A 20,978-nucleotide genomic window follows, 5' to 3' on the forward strand; every position below is an offset into this window, starting at 1 on the left:
CAAGAAAATTTATAAAAAGGGGGTTCTACCATGGGAAAGTTTCATTTATTTTGTGAGGAAAATATGCTAACTATCACATGTTTAACTCAGAAAATTTGTTTGAAACAGTGCCCTTGAAAAGTTGAGAGATTCGTACAAAAAGAAGATGGTTTGTGCCAAAATGGGGAAAATACAAGAGAGATGGACTCCATACTCAAATCTTAGTATTTTTAACATAAAAACATGATAATAACAGATCTGGAAAACATTATTTAGGATCTTCAAAAACATGCATTAGAAAAGGAAATGAAGAGAAGGTTGTGTTTGTGGCTTATCTTCCAACTTTGCACAAGAAACTCTTTTCTTCCTCCCTCTTCTTCTCTAGACTTCTCTTCCTTGCTCTCCCCCCTCTTTCTAACCAAAATGTGTGTGTGAGTGAGTGTGTTGTGTGTATGTTTGCAAGCTAGGGAGGGTGTGGTATATATAGGCAATTTTTGATGCAAAATGTCCTAAAAGCCCATTAGTTGGAAATGGATGGAAAGGTTAGGATTTGTTTGGATTCTAAGGAAATGGAAGGGATTTGGGAGGCTTGGTCAATGATTTAGGCAACACTAGTTAGAAAGGAACTAGTTTTGGAATTAACAACCTAGGTATAGGGTACTAGGTTTGGGTTTCCTAGAATATCATGATGATATATATTGAAAATTGGCTCCTCTCTTCTCCCTAGGATGATGGGGTTATTTTTTTATTAATTTTAGGTACAAGGGCACGTTCCTCTAGGTGTATACATATATATATATATATATATATTGCAAGATTGATGGTATACCAAGGTACAAGGTACAAGTACTAGTTTGGGGTAAATTTAGAATTTAAATAAAGAAGTGAGGGCTTGGAATTAAACTCATGTATTGGAACCTTAGTTATGTAGAATTAAATTAAATTAGGTTAGGGAACCTAATCCGGCTAGTGTAATTCTTGTTCCGATAAAAATTAAAAATGCTATCTGGCAAGATTCGAAATAGTTTTAGAACTGAAGGGCTTTAAGGAAATAATGCAAATGTAAGGGTTTTTATTTTTTATTTTTTTATTATTATTATTATTTTTTAAAGAAAATACATTTTTCCGGGGCTTCACATTAAATGTAATGAAATGAGGAGGATTAGAACCTTAATGATGTATTTAATTATGATCTAGTTAGGTCTAGGACTAATATAAATATCTTATAGTTAGAAGTACACACATATATATAGCAAATCTTTATAGGTACCAAAGTCATTATTGCTCCAAGATTTCAAGAGATTTTAAAGTACAATGATTATAATCTAGGGGGGGTATGATGGCTAGCCATGTGATGGTGAATTGATGGACTTGTTATATATATATATATATATATATTTTGTACAAATCTTGAAAATTGTAAAATATAATATTAAAAAAGATTTTTGGGTAAAAGTGTATATATATAAATATATAATAGTACTTGTTTGGGGTCAATTTGTGATTAATAAAAATGTGCGGGCTTGGGTTCAATTAAAGTATCTATTTCAAGTGTAAAATAATTCAGTTTGTATTATCTTGCTTTGAATTTAAAGGTAAATAACCGAACGATAACTGTAAAAATTGAAAGTTAAGGTTTAGAGCGATTAATCTAAAATTTGAGAGTTAAGTATTTAATATTAGAGTGTTAGAAGTGATTTCTAAGCTTCCAGGATCGATTAGGGTTTGTATGGATTCGCCCGTGATGCGTTTTCAGTCCTAGGGCTTAATTTGCGATTAATCGACGAACTAAGGGCTTTATTATAATAATTCAAAATTTAGGAACCTAATAAGGTTTACAAAAAAAGTCAGGGGCCTCACAAATTCTGTTTGTAGCCCCAAACTTCATGGAACTAAGATGCCAACTGTCCTATATTTATGATTCTTTCTTTTTGTGTTGATATGTATCAAAATAAGTTATTTGAAGACACTTGGCAGTCCAGCTAACTAAGGCAAATGATTCTCTATGTTTATATTCAGACTTGCACCTTCTTCTTTTTTTTTTTGAATTTCTTTATTGTATATAGTCATGCTAATTATATACTGACTCATACTTTTTAATTTCTTTGTTATATAAGTGTTTACATATAAAATTTCAGGTAATCTTGAAGATAATTGGTATGGATAAGGATTGGATTCATATAAAAAATAGGTTAGACCCTACATATGTGGAAGGGGTTGAAAAGTTTATTGAGTTTGCTTGTGCTAATAAGCCTTTAGAGTCGAAGATATATTGTCCGTATAAGAAATGTGTTAACCTTAGACATGAGACATGAAATGGCGTAAGAGAGCATATCATCATAAATGGGTTTAACACTAACTACATAAGATGGACAATTCATGGGAGGCCTTGGCTCCATGTGGTAGAAATGAAGTGAATGAAAATCAAGAATTCGATGTAATTGATGATATGATTGGTTTGGTACATGACACATTTCGAGTTCCAATGGAAGATGGTGTCTTTACTGAAAATCAAATACATGAAAATATGGGATTGGGACCTAATGAAGAGACAAAGAAATTCTTTAAACTATTAGAAGATGCACAACGAGAGTTGTACCCAAGTTGCAAGAGGTTCACAACTCTTTCTTTTGTTGTTCGATTGTTGCACATAAAGGTACTTAATGGATGGACTGATACATCATTTGATATGTTGCTTGAGTTGTTGAAGGAAGCATTTCCCGAGCAGTTCCAAGGTACCTAAGGATTGTATGCTGTTTTGGAAAGACAAAAAAATGCTTGATAAATGTGAAATTTGTGGGAGATCAAGGTATAATGAATTGAAATTTCGTTTAGAGGATGGAACCACTAAAGTAACACAAATTCCTGCCAAACAAGTAAGGCATTTTCCTTTAAAGCCAAGGCTCCAAAGGCTATTCATGTCAACAAAAACAGCATCACTCATGACATGGCATGCAAATGAACGCACCGATGATAGGATATTGAGGCATCCAGTTGATTCACTTGCATGGGAAACTTTTGATGAAAAAAATCAAGATTTTGCTATTGACAGTCGAAATGTCAGACTTAGATTAGCATCTGATGGTTTTAACGCATTTAGGACAACGAGCATTGTTCATAGCACGTGGCCTGTTGTGATGATGTCATATAACTTGCCTCCTTGGTTATGCATGAAGCAACCATATTTCATGTTATCTTTGCTTATTGATGGGCCTCGTGGTCCTGGAAATGATATTGATGTGTATTTGCAACCTTTAATTGACGAGTTAAAGGAATTATGGACTGATGGCATACTTACTTATGATGCATCAAAGCAAGCAGATGTTTCATATGCGTGCAGCTTTGTTGTGGACCGTAAGTGATTTCCTTGCATATGCTAATTTATCTGGATGGAGTACAAAACGAGCATTGGCTTGTCCATCTTGTAATAAAGATACCCATTCTAGATGGTTAAAACATAGTCGAAAGTATTATTATATGGGCCATAGGCGGTTCTTAGATGAAGGGCATAAGTTTCGGAAAGATGCAATAGGTTTTGATGGAAGTGTTGAAACAAAGAAAATGCCACCTCAATTATCCGGTGATGATATTTTCAAACAAATAGAATTCATTGAGAACAAATATGGGAAGGGTGATGGAAATGAAAAGACACATGTGTCTAAAAAAAAAAAGTTGTTGAGGATGGGAGAGGCATTCATAAAACCATGAGGGAAGAATATAATTGGAGAAAGAAAAGTACTTTTTTCCAATTACCATATTGGAAGGACAATTTAATTCGACACAATCTTGATGTTATGCACATTGAGAAAAATGTGTGTGAAAATATACTTTGGACCCTATTGAATGTTGTGGGAAAAACAAAGGATAGTCTAAAAGCTCGTCGTGACCTTCAAGAGATGGGACTTCGTAAAGCTCTTCACCCTCAACAACGGCCAAATGGTAAAGTTTTTTTACCAGCAGCTTGTTTCACAATGAATAAAGAGCATAAAGAAATATTTTGCAAGGTGCTAAAAAATGTGAAAGTCTCGGATGGATACTCATCAAGTATTTCACGCCATGTACAACTCAAAGAGAGAACTATTTCAGGGCTTAAAAGCCATGATTGCCATATTCTAATGCAACAACTATTGCCTCTAGCTGTGAGAAGGACACTGCCTAAGAATGTTTGTGAAACCTTGATTGAATTATGTACTTTTTTTGGACAGTTATGTTCAAAAGCAATACATCCAAATGATTGTGGTTGTCTTGAAGAGAAAATTAGGTTGAGTCTTTGCCATCTTGAGAAAAAAATTCCACCTTCCTTCTTTGATATCATGGAGCATTTGCCCGTTCATTTAGCAGAAGAGGCAAGACTTGCTGGACCAGTGCATTACCGATGGATGTATGCTATTGAGAGGTATGCATTAATTTTTCAATTTTAGGTACATATAAATGACGTGCGATGATCAAGCTTATCTTCTAACTAAATAAATTTTATTTTTTCATAGGTATTTTCTTACACTTAAAAAGTACGTGCGTAATCGAACCCATCCAGATGGTTCCATTGCAGAAGGGTATTTAGCAGAAGAGTGTTTGACATTTTGTAGTCGATATTTGCATGATGCTGAGACAAAATTAAATCGGCCGATATGAAATTATGAGGGTAAACAAAGGGGACATTCTTTAGGGAAAGGGAAATTATTCCTACTTGATAAAACTGCATGGGAACAAGCACATAGATATGTGCTAGCCAACTCTAATGTAGTCACTCCATTCCAAGAGTAAGAAATCTACTAAATTAAATATTCAATTTCTAGTCATTTAAATAACACATTTAATATCCTATACCTATTCTCAATCATGCAGGAAACACATTCAAGTGCTTAAAGCTGATAGACATCATTTAAGTGAGTGTGATCTTGTGAGAAAGCACAACAAACAATTTCCTCTTTGGTTTAGAGAGCACGTAAGTCATACATGCAAACATTGGATTAAAATAGTGGTATATGTATATATAATGGTATCTCTGATATGTGATTTCTAATACATTGGATTAAAATGTAGGTTCAACACTTGCAACAAACTGAAAATGCAAACATCTCAGATGAAGTAAAAATTCTGTTCGTAGCACCAGACAATTGGACAAGAAAATATAGTGGGTATATTATAAATGGGTTTAGGTTTCACACTAAACAACGTGAATAGAGTAGACAAACTCAAAATAGTGGAGTGTCATTGATTCCATATAACAAAGTTATGCAAGTTCAAGAGATAGATGACCAATTAGTGGAGAAGTTACTTTCTATGGGGTTTTGACTGATATAATTGAGTTGAGATATTCTAATGACTTCAAGTTTGTGTTATTCAAATGTAATTGGGTTGATAACAATGTGGGGAAGAGGCAAGATGAGTTCAAGTTCACACTTGTGAATTTTAAGCATCTTTTGTATCAACAAAATCGAATGTCAGATGAACCATTCATCTTTGCATCCCAAGCACAACAAGTTTGGTATATACAAGACCCTATTGAGAAAGATTGGCATATAGTTGTGAAGATGACACCCAGGGATTTGTATGATATGCACGGGAGGGAATCTTTTGAAGATGCAATAACATGTCCGCAAGTTGAGCCATATTCTAGTCAACATCTAGATGATTCAACATACATTCAGGAGGATGATGTTGATTGGGTTCGATCAAATGTGAATGGAACAATTGTTGATGGTGGTGATGATGCCACTATAGATTATAGTGGTGAAGAGGAGGATTATGACGATGATAGTGATGGAAAAGAAGATGATTATGATGATGAAAGTGATGATGACAGTGATGATATTTATGTTGATGGTGGTGACAGTGATGATGACGACTATGATAATGATTATTAGTTCTTCTTTTGTGCATGATTCTATGTTATCCTAAAAGTTAGCACATGTAAGACAGTGAGACTTATTTACTTTTTATTTAGTTTGTATTCATTAGTTAGTGTTCATATATTCATTAGCACATCCTTGCATCTAACTAATAAGTATTCAAATGTGTTTTTTTTTTTTTTGCTTTTTTTTTTTTATAGATGACTACGAAACGAAAGCAGCCTTGTTGGATAGCTGGCTCCATGGCTAATGTTTCACAACCAGCATCTACTATTAATCAGTCACAACATCAACCACAACCTCAGTCTCAGCCACAACCGGCGCAGCTGCAACCACAGCCACAATCACAGCCGCAACAGCAGGCACTACAACCTTGCATCCTTGCATAAGTTTGCATATATAATTTCATACTTATTTGCACATCCTTGCATCTAACTAATAAGCATTCAAATGTGTTTTTTTTTTTTCTTTTTTTTTTAGATGACTACAAAACGAAAGCAGCCATGTTGGATAGCTGGCTCCATGGCTAATGTTTCACAGCCAGCACCTACTACTAATCAGTCACAGCATCAGCCACAACCGCCACAGCAACAATCACAGCCACAACCGCAGGCACTACAACCTTGCATCCTTGCATAAGTTTGCATATATAATTTCATACTTAAGTTTGTAACACATAAGTTTGCATACATAATTTCATACTTATTTGTACATCCTTGCATCCAAGTAACAAGTGTTCAAATACTTTTTTGTTTTGTTTTGTTTTGTTTTTTTCCAGATGACTATGAAACGAAAGCAACCCTGTTGGACAGCTGGCTCCATGGCTGATGTTTCACAACCAGCATCTACTACTAATCAGTCACATCCTCAGCCTCAGCCTCTGCCACAGTCGCAGTCAGAACCACAGTCGCAACCACTACAACCTCTTTGCAACAATATGACTCCAACCTTGAGCTCTTCCCAACAAAGTAATCATGAATTGTAGTCATCAAGTGGAGTAGGTAATTTAATTTGAATAACCATCAAATATAGAGCAATTACCATTACATGCTACACTATGAATTGGAACCTTGAGCTGAAATTCACATGTTTACTTAATTTTTACTTTCTTTTATGCCTATTTTATAAAAGTTTCAATAGCTACCAGCACGGGTCAATCAGCAATTAGACTGACAAGAGGGCCTGGTCAACCTTTTGCCAGATGGGGCACGGGACAAAAGTTAAAGGTTACATTAAATGAAGAGAATCAACCTATTGGCGATGAAGCTGCAAAATTACAAAGTTAGTTAGGCATTCTAGCCCGGAATGGGAATTTTGCACCATTAACTTTCAATGATTGGAGAGCTCCACAGTTAAACCCCTATAAAGAACGTATATGGCAGGAAGTTAAGGTATGAAAATGCAAGTACTATATAAATCTTATTCTCGTACTCATACTTTAATTAACAAATATATTTGTTTGATATCTCGTTATATATATAGGAAAACACTGATGCACCAGATATTTTCAAGCATAATTGCTTGATGTCAGTTGGAAAGAAATGGAAAGATTGGAAAGACCAACTAAAAAGAAAGCACTTCAACAAGTACAAAACTAATGAAGAACGCTTAGCAAATTGTCCTGATAGGGTGGATTCTAGTCAGTGGAAGATTCTCGTTCAATTTTGGAATAGTCTAGAGGCACAGGTATTAATTGTTGCATTCTATAATTTTTTTACCTTAGAATTCTGTTTTTTATGACCTGATAATGACTTATTGTGGTTGTTATTCTGGTTATGGTCAATAAAGTCTTTGGCTATGCTTCAAGTAATGTTTGAGGATGACTGATTTTAGTGTTAGTTAAGACTTAATGATGACTCATTACGGTATTGATTACATGACTTATTATGATTATTATTTTGGTTATGACCACAAAGATAGCTGCCCTTGACTGAAGTAAAATAAAATCTCAATTAGTTTATGAATATAGAGCAAAGCATTGTCTAAACACATGCATATATTTGCCAAAGAATATGGTGTGTGAAGGTTTGGCTATTAAGCGCTTTTGTTAAAAGGTCTAAATTGCTTCAAGAGTAGTTGGAGAAAGACTTGTACCAAATCTCGATATCTATTTATTGTGACAGGAACGCAGTACAACCAACAATGACAATCGGAAAAAAAATTGACAATGTGCCATACAAAGGCCCATTGTCGGGTAAAGGATGAGGTAAATGATAGGTTAACAATTTTTTCTCAATATGCATTGTATTTGGTAAAGTTGTAATATGTATTTATTGTTCCTAATAATGAAGATGTATAAGAGAGATAAGGTGCAACCAGATCGGATAATGGTCTACATAGAGACACACACAAAGAAGAATGGAGATCCAGTTGATGAGGCATCAGATGTAGCCATTGTATGCGTAATAATGTGAATCTTTACGATTAATTATTTATGTATTCATGTTCTAACAATTTTTTTTCCTTATATTTTAGTCTCGTTTGAAAGAGGGATTGTCTCAAGTGCCCGAGTTCTTACAAACTAAAAAATTTCGAGAGGAGCTATTCATTGAGGTCTTAGGAGTAGATGGGCATGGTCGTGTACGTACCTATGGATTGGGACCTTGCCCATCTTAGGTGTTTGGGACAAGATATTCTAGACCTCGACAACGTATAGACATGGATAAATTAAGTAGAGAGGTACGAGAAGAGGTGCGACAGGAATTATTAGCTGAGTGGGGTGAAAGGTTTACTCAGTTAGAGCGCAAGTGTGACAAAATGCATGCTTATGTGGAAACTATGGGATATCCAATGCCTCAATCACCATCAATTTAAGTATGTATTACTATAATAAATTGGATATTGTAAAGTTAGCTAATTATATGATTATGTTTAAACAGAATGGTTCCAGACCATCATTCAATATGCAACAGGTTCCAGATGCCTCTAGTTCTCACCAATTGAATAAAGAGCTAATGGTTCAATCACATGAAGTAAGACAATGTTTACGCATAATGAGTATTTAAACATAGTTATTAAATTTTTTCATAAACATCATTATTAGTTCTATTTCTTCAAGGAATACTAGTTAAATTTTTGGGTTAGTTAGAAAACACATTATTACCTCCCTATAGTTTAAAAATATACACATCTCTGGTATGGAGTAAAATGCAAACATTATTTTCTTTTGTTTTTGAGCTAAACTAGAAGGGGGTGAAGTGTATTTAATCCTAAATACTTTAATGTGATTTCTTTCATACACAACATTTACACAATAATTTTTTTTGAAGGTTGGACAAGTAGAATTACTTACTTCTAAATTGCTAAAACAAGTTGTGGCAATTGGCACAGTTATTTCTAAGGACCCATCCAAAGTAGTAGGTGGACAATGATTGGGGCCAGAATTTTGGGAAGTTCGTATTACGAAAGCGATAAAGCCTCATCAAAATTTGGTGAAAGCTCTTGAAGGTGTCAAAACAGTTGGAGATGCACTTCACAAATGTGTAGCTTGGCCTTCAGTTGATGTAATGCATATGCACTAATACTATATTTATTATATTTTTAAATCTTAGTGGTAGCGAAATTTATATCTTTTTAGACATGTGCAGATTGAGGATCCATTTGCAGACTTTGCAGATTGAGGGGAATTAGATGGACCATGTAGATAAATGACATACTTTTTGGAACTTTTATTTTGGCACTTGTGTTTTGAGACAAATATTTTGCAACTAATTGCTACGTTTGCAGGTTTGAAAGGAGCTAGATAGAACATGTAAATGATGTACATGCTTTTTGGGACCTTTTATTTTGGCACTTGTGTTTTGAGACAATATTTTGGAACTAGTTGCAGCATTTTGCAGATTGGGGGAGCTAGGCGGACCATGTAAATGCAAATGTCTTTTCAGACTTTTATTTTGACACTATATATTTTGAGACAAATATTTTGAACTAATTGCTACAAGTGACATGTATTTTGGAACTAATTGCTACAAGTGACATGTAGTTGGAACTTTGCTACATGTGACATGTATTTTGGAATAGATTTTGTTAATTGAATATGGTGTATGGATTTGTATGGCTATAAATTGTATTGTGGTGGCTTATATATTGTTATATTGAATGTATGGAAGCTTTAGTAGGTTATACATTTCTATTGAATGATTTTCATTGAGTCACTAGCAGGTATTGAATATAAATGTATAAACAAAGTCAGTTTAACAAATGGTTCATAATTTTCGGCGGTTTAATTTTGTCACTAAAAGAAAATCATATTTATTTTGAAATATATTTAACGGCGGTAAATAAATGCCGTTAATTGTTGTAATCTTTTGCGGCAGTAAAAAACTGCCATTTTTTACTCTAAAATACTGTCGTTAACAAATGGTTCATAATTAACAGCGGTTTAATTTTGTCGCTAAAAGAAAATTATATTTAATTTTGAAATTTATTTAACGGCGGTAAATAAATGCCGTTAATTTTTGTAGTCTTTTCCGGCAGTAAATAACTACCATTTTTTACTCTAAAATACTGTCGTTAAAGGCATGACATTTATGACGGTTCTACAAACCGCCTCCAATTTTCAAGATCGTCTATTTTTTATGTGGCGGTTAATAACCGCCGTGAATACCGCCGTTATTAATAATGGCGGTAAAATAACCGCAGTTAAAGGCAAATTCTGGCGTAGTGTCTGTAGAAGTCGTAGTTTGACAATGAAAGTGCTACATGGTTTAAGGGTGGTCTTTTAAGAACATGTACTACATTAGATGCATTCAAATGAGATATTTGCCTATAAAGGCAACGTCATTCTACTATGCACATTTCATTTTTAAAAAAAGAGGTGTACCTTATGCAAAATTATTATGTGGTTTTTATATCTATCACAAATTATCATAATTAAATCCTTTTGAATCATAATTAAAGAGATTACAATGAGTCATAATCAAATATTACTTTAAGATATCATCAAATATCTTTTTAATTATAACTACAATCTATATTTCATAACTAAATCATAATAAATAATACAATGAGTTTTAAAACTAAGTCATAACCAAATTTTACTTGAGGCATAATCAGAGACCACAATAGCCCCGTTTGGTAGAGATGTAGAAAAGTGATTATAGATTATAGCTTAACAGATTATGGTTTATAGTTGTGAACATAAGTTGTTAACCTGTTTGGTACAGCTGTGGGATTATGAATTTAAGTAGCAGATTAGTGTTTGGTTGATAAGCTGTAAAATAACTTTTTATTGTGTAATTGTCCTTTTTGCCCTTATATGATATAAAAATGATTATTTTGTCATTTTTTCAGTTTTAATTTTAAAAAAATTATTTCATTAAGAAAAGTTAATGTAATTAGTATTACAAAAATTATCATTTCATTAATAGTATCAATTAGTAAAAAAATTTTTCATTTTTTTATTATAAATTAATCAGTGGCAATTAATAGTTTAATAAGCATCAATTAATAGTAAAATTATTAATAATATCAATTTGTATAAATTTTTTTCATTTTTTCATTTTAAATTAATTAGTGGCAATTAATGGTTTAATAAGCATCAATTAATAGTAAAATTATTAATAGTATCAATTAGTATAAATATTTTTTATTTTTTTGTTATAAATTAATTAGTGGCAATTAATGGCTTAATAAGCATCAATTAATAGTAAAATTATTAATAGTATCAATTAGTATAATTTTTTTTTTCATTTTTTCATTATAAATTAATTAGTGGCAATTAATGGTTTAATAAGCATCAATTAATAGTAAAATTATTAATAGTATCAATTAGTATAATTTTTTTCATTTTTTCATTATAAATTAATTAGTGGAAATTAATAGTTTAATAAGCATCAATTAATAGTAAAATTATGGATTAATTACCAAAAAGTCCTATCTACATATTTGGTGGTAGCTTAGGTCATGTCAAAAAGTTTTTGAATCATTAAGTCCCATTTATAGGTAAAAAGACGTTTTGCCCTTTAATCCCAAAACTGAGAATGTTCTCAATTTTAAAATTGAGAATGTTCTCAATTTTAAAACTGATAATGTTCTCAATTTGTAATTATCAAAACTAAGAAATTTCTCAATTTTTTCTTGTATGAACTAAGAATATTATCAAAACTAAGAAATTTATAATTATCAATTTGGAGAAATTTCTCAATTTTTTTCATGATTAAAATTAAGAATATTATAAGCCGAGAATGTTCTCAATTTCAAATTAGAATTCAGAAGAATAATGTAGTCTTTCTTCATCTGACATTTCGGAGATGAAGCTCCCTTGCGATCCACCGTAGAATCGTCCACTTTTCCCTCTTTTGCAACCCAAGAAAAATTGACCTTCTAACCAAAGGATTCGGCAAAGAGAGATAATCGGATTGAACGAGTCGGAGACCGGCCTTGATGTAGTGACAGGAGACGGAATCGGAGTCGAGTTTTGGACGATTGGAGGATTGAATGAGTCGGCGAAGGACGTCGAAATTGAAAGGACATGATGAGGCGGTGGCGTAGAGGTAGCGGGCGGCGGAGGCAGTGGTGGAGGAGGAGGAGGAGGATGAGAGAGGAGAGAGATGTAGAGTTATAGAGAGAGAAAGAGAAGGAAGATGAGGGACATCTGGGGAGCTCTCTCTCACTGGTATTGATGCTACTGCTGCAATAGCTTCTTCACTGAAGAAGACTACTGACTCTGAGAGAGAGCTTGGATAAAATGAGTGGAGTAATTGTAATTGCGTAGAACTTCAAATTGCAACTGTGAAGAGAGAGAGAATGAAGACAGCAATGATGTTTGGTAGCTATGAGGAGGCCTTGGAAGGATAAATTGGGCTATTAAAAATTAATGGAACTTGAAGGAGCAAATAATTTTATTTAGGACTTAATGGAGTATAAGTTCACAAAATGGGACTTGTATGTAAATGCCCCATAAAATTATTAATAGTATCAATTAGTATAAATGTTTTTCAATTTTTCATTTTAAATTAATTAGTGGCAATTAATGGTTTAATAAGCATCAATTAATAATAAAACTATTAATAGTATCAATTAGTATAATTTTTTTTTTCATTTTTTCATTTTAAATTAATTAGTGGCAATTAATGGTTTAATAAGCATCAATTAATAGTAAAATTATTAATAGTATCAATTAATGTAATTTTTTTTCATTTTTTCATTATAAATTAATTAGTCTCAATTAATTAGCATCAATTATTAATAATTAATTAGCATTTTTTCATTCATTAATTATTATTATTTTTATTAAAAAAACACTGAAAAACCTCCCAAAAAAAAATGGAAGCCCTAGCTCCGGCGGGATGAACCTACGTTAGGGTTTCAGATTGATCTACAAAAAGAGAGAGAGAGAGCTGTTGTTACGCCGGCAGCCACTTCTTCTCATCCTCATCCTTCTCATCTCACCGCCGACATCAATCGCGAAGAGGAAGAGAGAGCTAGGGTTCACGCAGTTGATCGCGATGGTTCAGATCTCCTCCTTCTCATCTCATCGCCAGCGTCAATCGCAAAGAGGGGGAGAGAGCTAGGGTTCACGCTGTTGATCGTGATGGAGAGTGATCGGAGAACAAATGGGGGAGAGAGAGAGGGAAAGAGGGAGAGAGAGAGAGAAGAGACCGAGTTGTTCGCCGAAAATCGCTTGGGTTTGCCAGAAATCGCCTCTCCCGTTTGTGTGAAAGAGAAAAAAATGAGTGTTCTTGGTTTATATACATGGCACACTTGTAATTAGCATGAATTGGGAAGGACATTTAAGTCATTTTTCCTTGGAGGGATCAACTGCGTGCTTAAGCTCAATTTATAAGCACCCTTGGAGCAACTTTCAGATTTAAGCCGAAAATGGCTTAAATTAAGCTATAATTTGTGTCTTATAAGTTGTACCAAACACACCAATATAGCTTAATTTAAGTCAAAAGTTGATTTAAGCTGAAAAAAAGTTTTACCAAACAGGCATAATAAATCAAAACAAAATACCACAAAAATTATAAATGAGCATAAGTATTTTAAAAATTGTCACCAAAAAACTTTTGCAACAAGGCTTTGGCGACCCATTTCTTGTCTACCAAAATGTTTGTGGTCTTCATGTCTCGGTGTATGAAACTAATGTTGCGGTCTTCACATCTCGGTGTATGAAACTTTGTTAGGTGCCCGTATCAAGATAGTCTAATCTGCGTGCAGCACCAATGAAAATATTGAGCCTTTGATCCCAAGTGAGACCAATTCCATCTCCTCCTGTACTAATTTTGTAGAGATGATCAGCAAGGGTTCCATGGGCTATGTATTCGTAAACAAGAATCATCTCATTGCAGTCGTTGCAGTACTCGATAAGAGCGACAAGATGAGTGTACCAGAGCTGGGAAAGCATCTCTATCTCAGTCCAAAACTCATCAGCACCTTGGTTGGACTTTGGATTCAACCTCTTTACAGCGACAATTGTGGAACCATCGTCGATGTACCCTTTATAAACTTTCCTGAATCCGCCACTCCAATAACCATTTGATCATCGAAGTTGTTAGTGGCGGATTGTATCTCAGCAAGTGAAAAGAACCGAGACAGTGATTCGTATTGAATCTCACCTTTTCCCATTGCATTCCGACCCAACATGTTTTTGCTCTTCTCCAAAGATCATGATTCTGATCACCAAATGTAAAAGAGAAGAAAAAACAACCCAATAGAGGTTTTTTGGGGGTGATGCAAATTTATGAGGAAGAAGATGGTGTAAAAGAGCAGATTATGATGGGCATGGCCTAGGAGGGCCCAACTCACGATTGTCTCGGGTTACCCAAGCAATCACTTGGTTAAAGCCTAGCGGCAGGCCCAATAGGGAACTTGCACCGGTCCAGGCCTAGTGGCATTTAGACATGTGTTAGGTTGAGGGGTCAGTCACGTGGCAGACAAAGATCCTGTAGAGTTATTGAACCTATACACTAAGCATTAAATGAGACTGTCAAAGCCTTTAATGCAACAAGAGCTCTGGTTTTGGGACGTGATGAAACTACCATGGCCGACGGCGAGTAGGTTGCAGGCTTTTGGCCAATGAGACAACATGAATGGACAGTAAGAGATATAGAAAGCTCCTGAGAAACGTTTTGATAACAAGTAATTCACTCTCTCTCTCTCTGCTCTCAACCTTCTCTCTAATATGTTATTTCAACTTCATTCACATCTAACTTGATCGTCGGAGGGTCCACAGAGAGGTATCACCCCTATTTTGGAGCCTTTCTATTGGACTTGTTGGAGGTGAGATTAGGAAGACAAATGACAGCCAACTCGTGGAGTGCTTGGATTAGTCCGATCCATCTTGTTCGCACCAACTGCATTATCAGATTATAATTTGAGAGAATGAGAAATGGAATTGGTCCTTGTTCATGTTTTGAAGAACAAATATTAAGAAATTAGAATGAATGGGGTGTGGAAGGTTCAATGCGGTGAGATTGAAAGTGTCTTTGTCTTCATCAATGGGTCAGCAATGGTACTGATGCCTATTAAAAAAATTGAGGATGTGCTATTAAAAATTGAGGATGTGCTTTTCATCAAAATGAGGCCTAACAAGGGGCTTGTGACTAAACAAAATCTTTAATGTAACCTTCATTTTCGTAAGATTAAAATGATTGAAACTAATACAAATGATAGATAAATATTAAAATTCATAAAGATAAATATATATATTTTAGTAGAAAAAAAACGACAGACACATACCAGAAAATGCCAAAAAAAAAAGAAGTCATATTATTAGATGGATGTAGACAGACAGCAAATATGTAAGGATAATATGATCCTTTTCAAATTATTGTCCTTTTGGCTCAAAAGTTTTGCAATTGAACTTGTGCTCCAAGGGCCTAAAAAAAATAAAATTGTTGTAAGTGAAATTATATAAATTGCATTAAATTGATACAAAAAGTAAACTACAAGAACTATTATTATAATTCGCAAATTTCTTTGGCAAATCTCATCCACTTGCAAACCAAATTATACTAATGCTTCAATTCCAGAGTAGTTGCTGCAGAAAACAATTTAAAACGGTGATGATGAAATTGTTAAAAACTAAAAATTTCAATTATGCAATTCTATACTCTGCGTGATAACTTAACTTGCTCTGATGCTAAAATAATACGACACTTCTGAGTGGATTTCACCATTAAAACGAGCTTACAGGGTGATGATGTCCAATGTTGCGATGACTATATTTTATTTATCTCACAAGGCATGCATAGTGAGAAAATTAATTGTCAATCATTAAAGACTTACAAGGATTCTAAAGCCCATTTCTTAATTCCCAAAACAGTTTGCTACTTTAAGAAATTTGGAATCCAATGGTTGGTGATGACCTGTAATCTCTGCCCATGTGAATAATGACAGTAACAAACTTTCCATGCCAGGAGTGACATCAATTTTCTATGCCACTCGGTGCAGCTCAAAGCATGTGCAACTATTAATGAGCCGACTTTCATATCATAAAAAATACTGTATAAATTAATAAATTTTATAAATATTTTTTACTATCAAATGTGTCATGCAATAAAAATAATTTTGAAATATAAAACACGATCTGCTTCAATAATATGACAAGTGTCATGTCAGTGAACAAGATTTTTTTTTTTTTTATAAATTTTATTATTTTATATAGCATAATCAATTGCCTCATAATAAGAGAATCTCACACTCTTACTAAAATTTGAGAGGGAGTCACTAAAATCCCTTTCACGGTATATTTTTTGATTTTTTATAAAAAGATATATAGAAAAATAAAGATGAGATATTGATTGATGTGACTCAAAAAAGTATACTCATATAAAAAAGTGCACTTATATAGTTTAACCCAAACAAGGCCCAAATTGAGCTTTACTCAAATTTTGATTTAAATTAAAGGACATGTATTTCATTTAATCAAATTTCTATCCAATCAAAACTTGACACGCAGATGCTTCTATCCAAATTTTCAGATTCTCCTTTAGCATTCACTCAAAACTTAACAACTCGACAACTTTTACCCAAATTTCAGTTTAGGAAATTCTATGTACACACCCCTTTGGGGAACTGTACCATACACATCATTTGTTACCATCTTTGTGTCTATGGTTACGACCTACTGTGTTGTTAGTTATTTTGAGTTATGTCGTTTGTCATAATCAAACTCACAAATAACATAACTTGTATTTAAAGTTATATTCCATGACATTACCTTTGAGTTTATTGATTAGAATATTTCATATCAAATAGAAATTTTTAGTGGATGTTTGGGAAGTAGGTTTTTTTGTAAGTTTTTTTAGTTGTAAGATATTATTGGAGAAATTTTTTTTTATATTTGGGAAAATAGTTGAATTTTTTTGTGGTTGGATGTGATGTTTGTGAGAGAAAAAGTGAAATGATTATAGGGTTTGATGTGATATTTTGTTTGGATTTTTTTTTTTTAATTTTGTAAAACATTTATCTTGTAATAAAAAAAAAACAAAAAAAAAAAACCTAAAAAATTTGTTGCCAAACACCGCCTTAATCAAGCTTCTACTCAATTTGAGTAAAAGTAGAAGGATTGGAAATGGCCTACGTGGGCTGACCTTACCTTGCTACACGTTGCTCACATGCACCAAGATATTCCAGAAGTTTCATGTGACCACAGGTGAGAATGACAAGAGAAACAGAAAGTAAAGAAAAAGCAGCAAATCTTTGTCCCTCATGAATCATGATAGACAATCAATCACATACAATTATTAAGGCTACCCAAAAGAGAAAGTTGAGTGAAAAATGGAGACCAAGTGGAAGAAAAGATGCTCTTCATGTCTCCACCTGACAACACTACTAGCCCGGGGCGGGGCTATGTGTAATTCAGTGGTGTTAGTTAACACCACTGAACTTTCAAGTTTTGTTTAAATATATATGAAATTTTGTTTAATAATTTTTGATTTTAACAAAATGACTCTAGTGTTTGGAGCTATTCATTGTTTAGTGGTGTCAATTTTAACAAAATGACCTCAATGAATCTAGATAAATATCATATATATTTGGAGCCATTCATTGTTTAGTGGTGTCAATTTTAGCTCAGTGTTTGTTCATTCATTCATTTACTCCATCAACGCTTCATTCTCTAACAACCATTGTTGCATTGCCATTGATGCATTCCTTCATTTGTTCTCTCTCTCCCTCTGAATGACCCCACTGAGGGGAATTCCTGGCTACGCCACTGCTACTAGCAATACTACTACTTCTTCAAAGTGTTCTTGCTGCTGAAGAAAATGATATTGATCAACATGGGCATTGCAATGGTTCAATGGGATTCTGTGATGAAAATGGCAACAAAACGGCGCCGATAGAGTCGGAGACGAGTCAGAGGTTTCTTGAAACAACTAAATACATCACTCTTGGGGCTCTGAAACCTAATCTACCAGTCTGTGGTGGTGATGGTGAAAGAGGAGCTCCTTACAGTAGGAGTTGCCTTCCTCCACCGTCAAACCCTGAGAGTAGAGGCTGTTCCCACAGGTGTAGGAAATAACCACTTGGTTTCTCTCACGTGGTTTACTGATGGGTGGGAAATAGATAATCGACACAGGATTTTTAGTCTCTAAATCATTCTTTGTGTCCTAATGCACTTGTAACCATCATATCATATCTACAAACTTGTGTGTTTCGAGTGCATTGAGATAAGAAGATAGAAGAGACACAAGATCATTATCCACAAATTATATGCATGCATTAAGTTTAAGTGTTTAGTTTGTGACATCGTCCATGATTGGTATTTCTTTGTTTTCTGTGAGTGTTTTCTCTTTTGCTTCTCTCTCATTGTACAATATAAGGCATGTATGCCTGTAAGTAATGTTTTAGAATTAGTATATGAATGCAAATGGGCTATTGCTTTGAGTGTGTTTTTAAAGTGTTTGAGCACTATGAAATTGAGCATTTAATTGAGTAAAAAATGGTTCAGTCTTAATGAATACTGATGATTTTAATATATTGAATTGGAGACACCTCGATGCTCTAAATTTCCAGGCAGTGGCTTGTAAAATTAATCACAAATAACCTCTCTACATATCTATTTTGGGGGTCATTTTTTCCTTCTACATCCATTTTTTTAGCACATCAAAAACTCTAATTTTTGTACAAATCAACACAAATGACTGCAAATCAAAATCTCTAACTTTAGCAAATCAAAACACATCATTTATAAATCAAAACAGATGGGGGAGCACCTGGACTGTTGGGCACATCTTCTTGCATAATTAAACCCAAAAAAAAAAAAACAAACAAACAAAATTCAAAAAGTGAGAGGGACACGTGTCCCCTAACCCTTCAGCCTTGGTTACATTGAAAAATTCTACTATACACACACTATGAATAGTTAGTTACATATTATGTGTACCTCTACTTTCAAACATTAGATATATAAAGCAAATTTAATGTTGGTCACATTAAGTTGTAACCAACACACTTTAGAGCATGGAAGGGGATCACTTCGATCATAAACAAAACTACTATAATAGTGTTGTAACTAACAATACTTTGAAACATAAAGATCTTTTCCATCTTCCATCTTCAAAATGTTATATGGAATAAAGATCTTGTTTGATAGGTCTACTCAAATAAATTCTAAAAATATAAATTTTATGAAGAATGGATCTATAGGACGGAAGTAAAGATATTTTAAAATTTTGAATCAAAAACTTCAATTGCCTCCAGGTTGTTTATGCAAGTTTTAATAAAAATAAGGATATTTTGGCTAAGCACCGATGTGTGAGACTTAAAAGAGTTAACAAAATAAAAAATAAAAATAAAAATTTGTGAAACTTAACACATCTAACTTTAGGATGGAAAAAGCACATATAACTCCAAATCGATAAACTTTATTTATAATTAAAATAAATATTAATTTCTACCAAAAGCTAATCTCCTTTTGAAAGAATTTTTTTTTTTTTGGGAGTTGGGGGGGGGGGGGGGGGGGTTTTGAAAAACATGTCCATTACACTTTGGAAATGGTGTTGGACCAAGTCTCATAATCCATGATTCTTTCATACCAACCTCTTACCCTGTAAATTAACTATATAAAAAAAAATTAAAAAAAAATAACCAACCTCTTCACAATGAGAGTGAGGAGTATTAAAGCCCAAGACTTGACTTTGGCAATGGAGAATCATTTCAGGAGAATTATTTCAAGATAAATGCGTAATAATTAAATCCACACAAGTCCACTGGATTTTCAACGATTCTGAAGGTCAGTAGTCACCGTAGCGCTCGAGTACAAATCAAACTAAACAACAGTTCATTTGGTTAGCTTTGTGCACTCTTATTGGGAGATAAGGAATCTATTCTCAAAGGCAAAAATTGATAATTTCTCCTTACTATGAAGTTTTTTATTGAGCTAGTTTGTTCTGTAGTTTATTTATTTCTATTATGAGGTTTGTGTGGGTGATTTTCCGACCACACTGCCCGCTTAGTAATCAACTGGAGAGCACCGGCAGAATAGATGGCTCCGGCGGTGGTTCTTCCACCCGGGGGCACTCCGACAATCAAGTTAGTAGATCTCTCAAAGGTAATCAACTGCTAAACTTATTGCTCAAAACAAAAATTGCGTACCTTAGACCCACGGGGTGCCTCTCTTTTATAGTTTACTCAACCCAAGTCCTACTAGAAGCATGACTTCTATGGACTTCAATTCTGTGCTTACTTGGATTCCTCAAAAGATAAAGATAAACTCCCTAAGAGATTTATCCTCATCTTGGCCAAGTCCCCTCTTTGTCCTAGGACTCCTGTCCCTTATCCGTTTATCTCTGATTCCGACATATTCGGAGATAACCTCGGCCAATACAAGATTACCTCGGCATGACAACCAGGAGACGTGGCACCTCGGCTGACACGTCGGTATCACCTTGGCCACGTGTTGGTACTCAGAAAATATATCCCCACAACTGCCCCCTAGGTTCTATTACCTCGGCATTCTAAGGTGATAGAACCTATATCATTCCTCTTTCCAGTACATCGGGATAAGAACTCTTCAGCCGAGATCGTTCACTTCAGGCCGACATGTCTTCTTAAAAAAAACAAGAATTTCAAATGAATCCCTTCATGCGTATGAGCTGTCATACATCACTTTCCAACCGTTTTACTCACACGTTATATCCTCATTGGCTCGTGCCAGTGACGCGCTTGTAAGCTGTCTTTCATCCGTCTGCGTCGTCT

General features: G+C 34.1%; 1 pseudogene; it reads right to left on the bottom strand.

Moving 5' to 3' along the window:
* The window catches only part of LOC114299890 (receptor-like protein kinase FERONIA), a 38,034-nt pseudogene that overhangs the window by 14,991 nt on the left and 2,065 nt on the right, over positions 1–20,978 (bottom strand).

Source organism: Camellia sinensis, chromosome 6 (assembly GCF_055761805.1).
Source record: "Camellia sinensis isolate YWXY chromosome 6, ASM5576180v1, whole genome shotgun sequence".
Taxonomy (NCBI): Eukaryota; Viridiplantae; Streptophyta; class Magnoliopsida; order Ericales; family Theaceae; genus Camellia; species Camellia sinensis.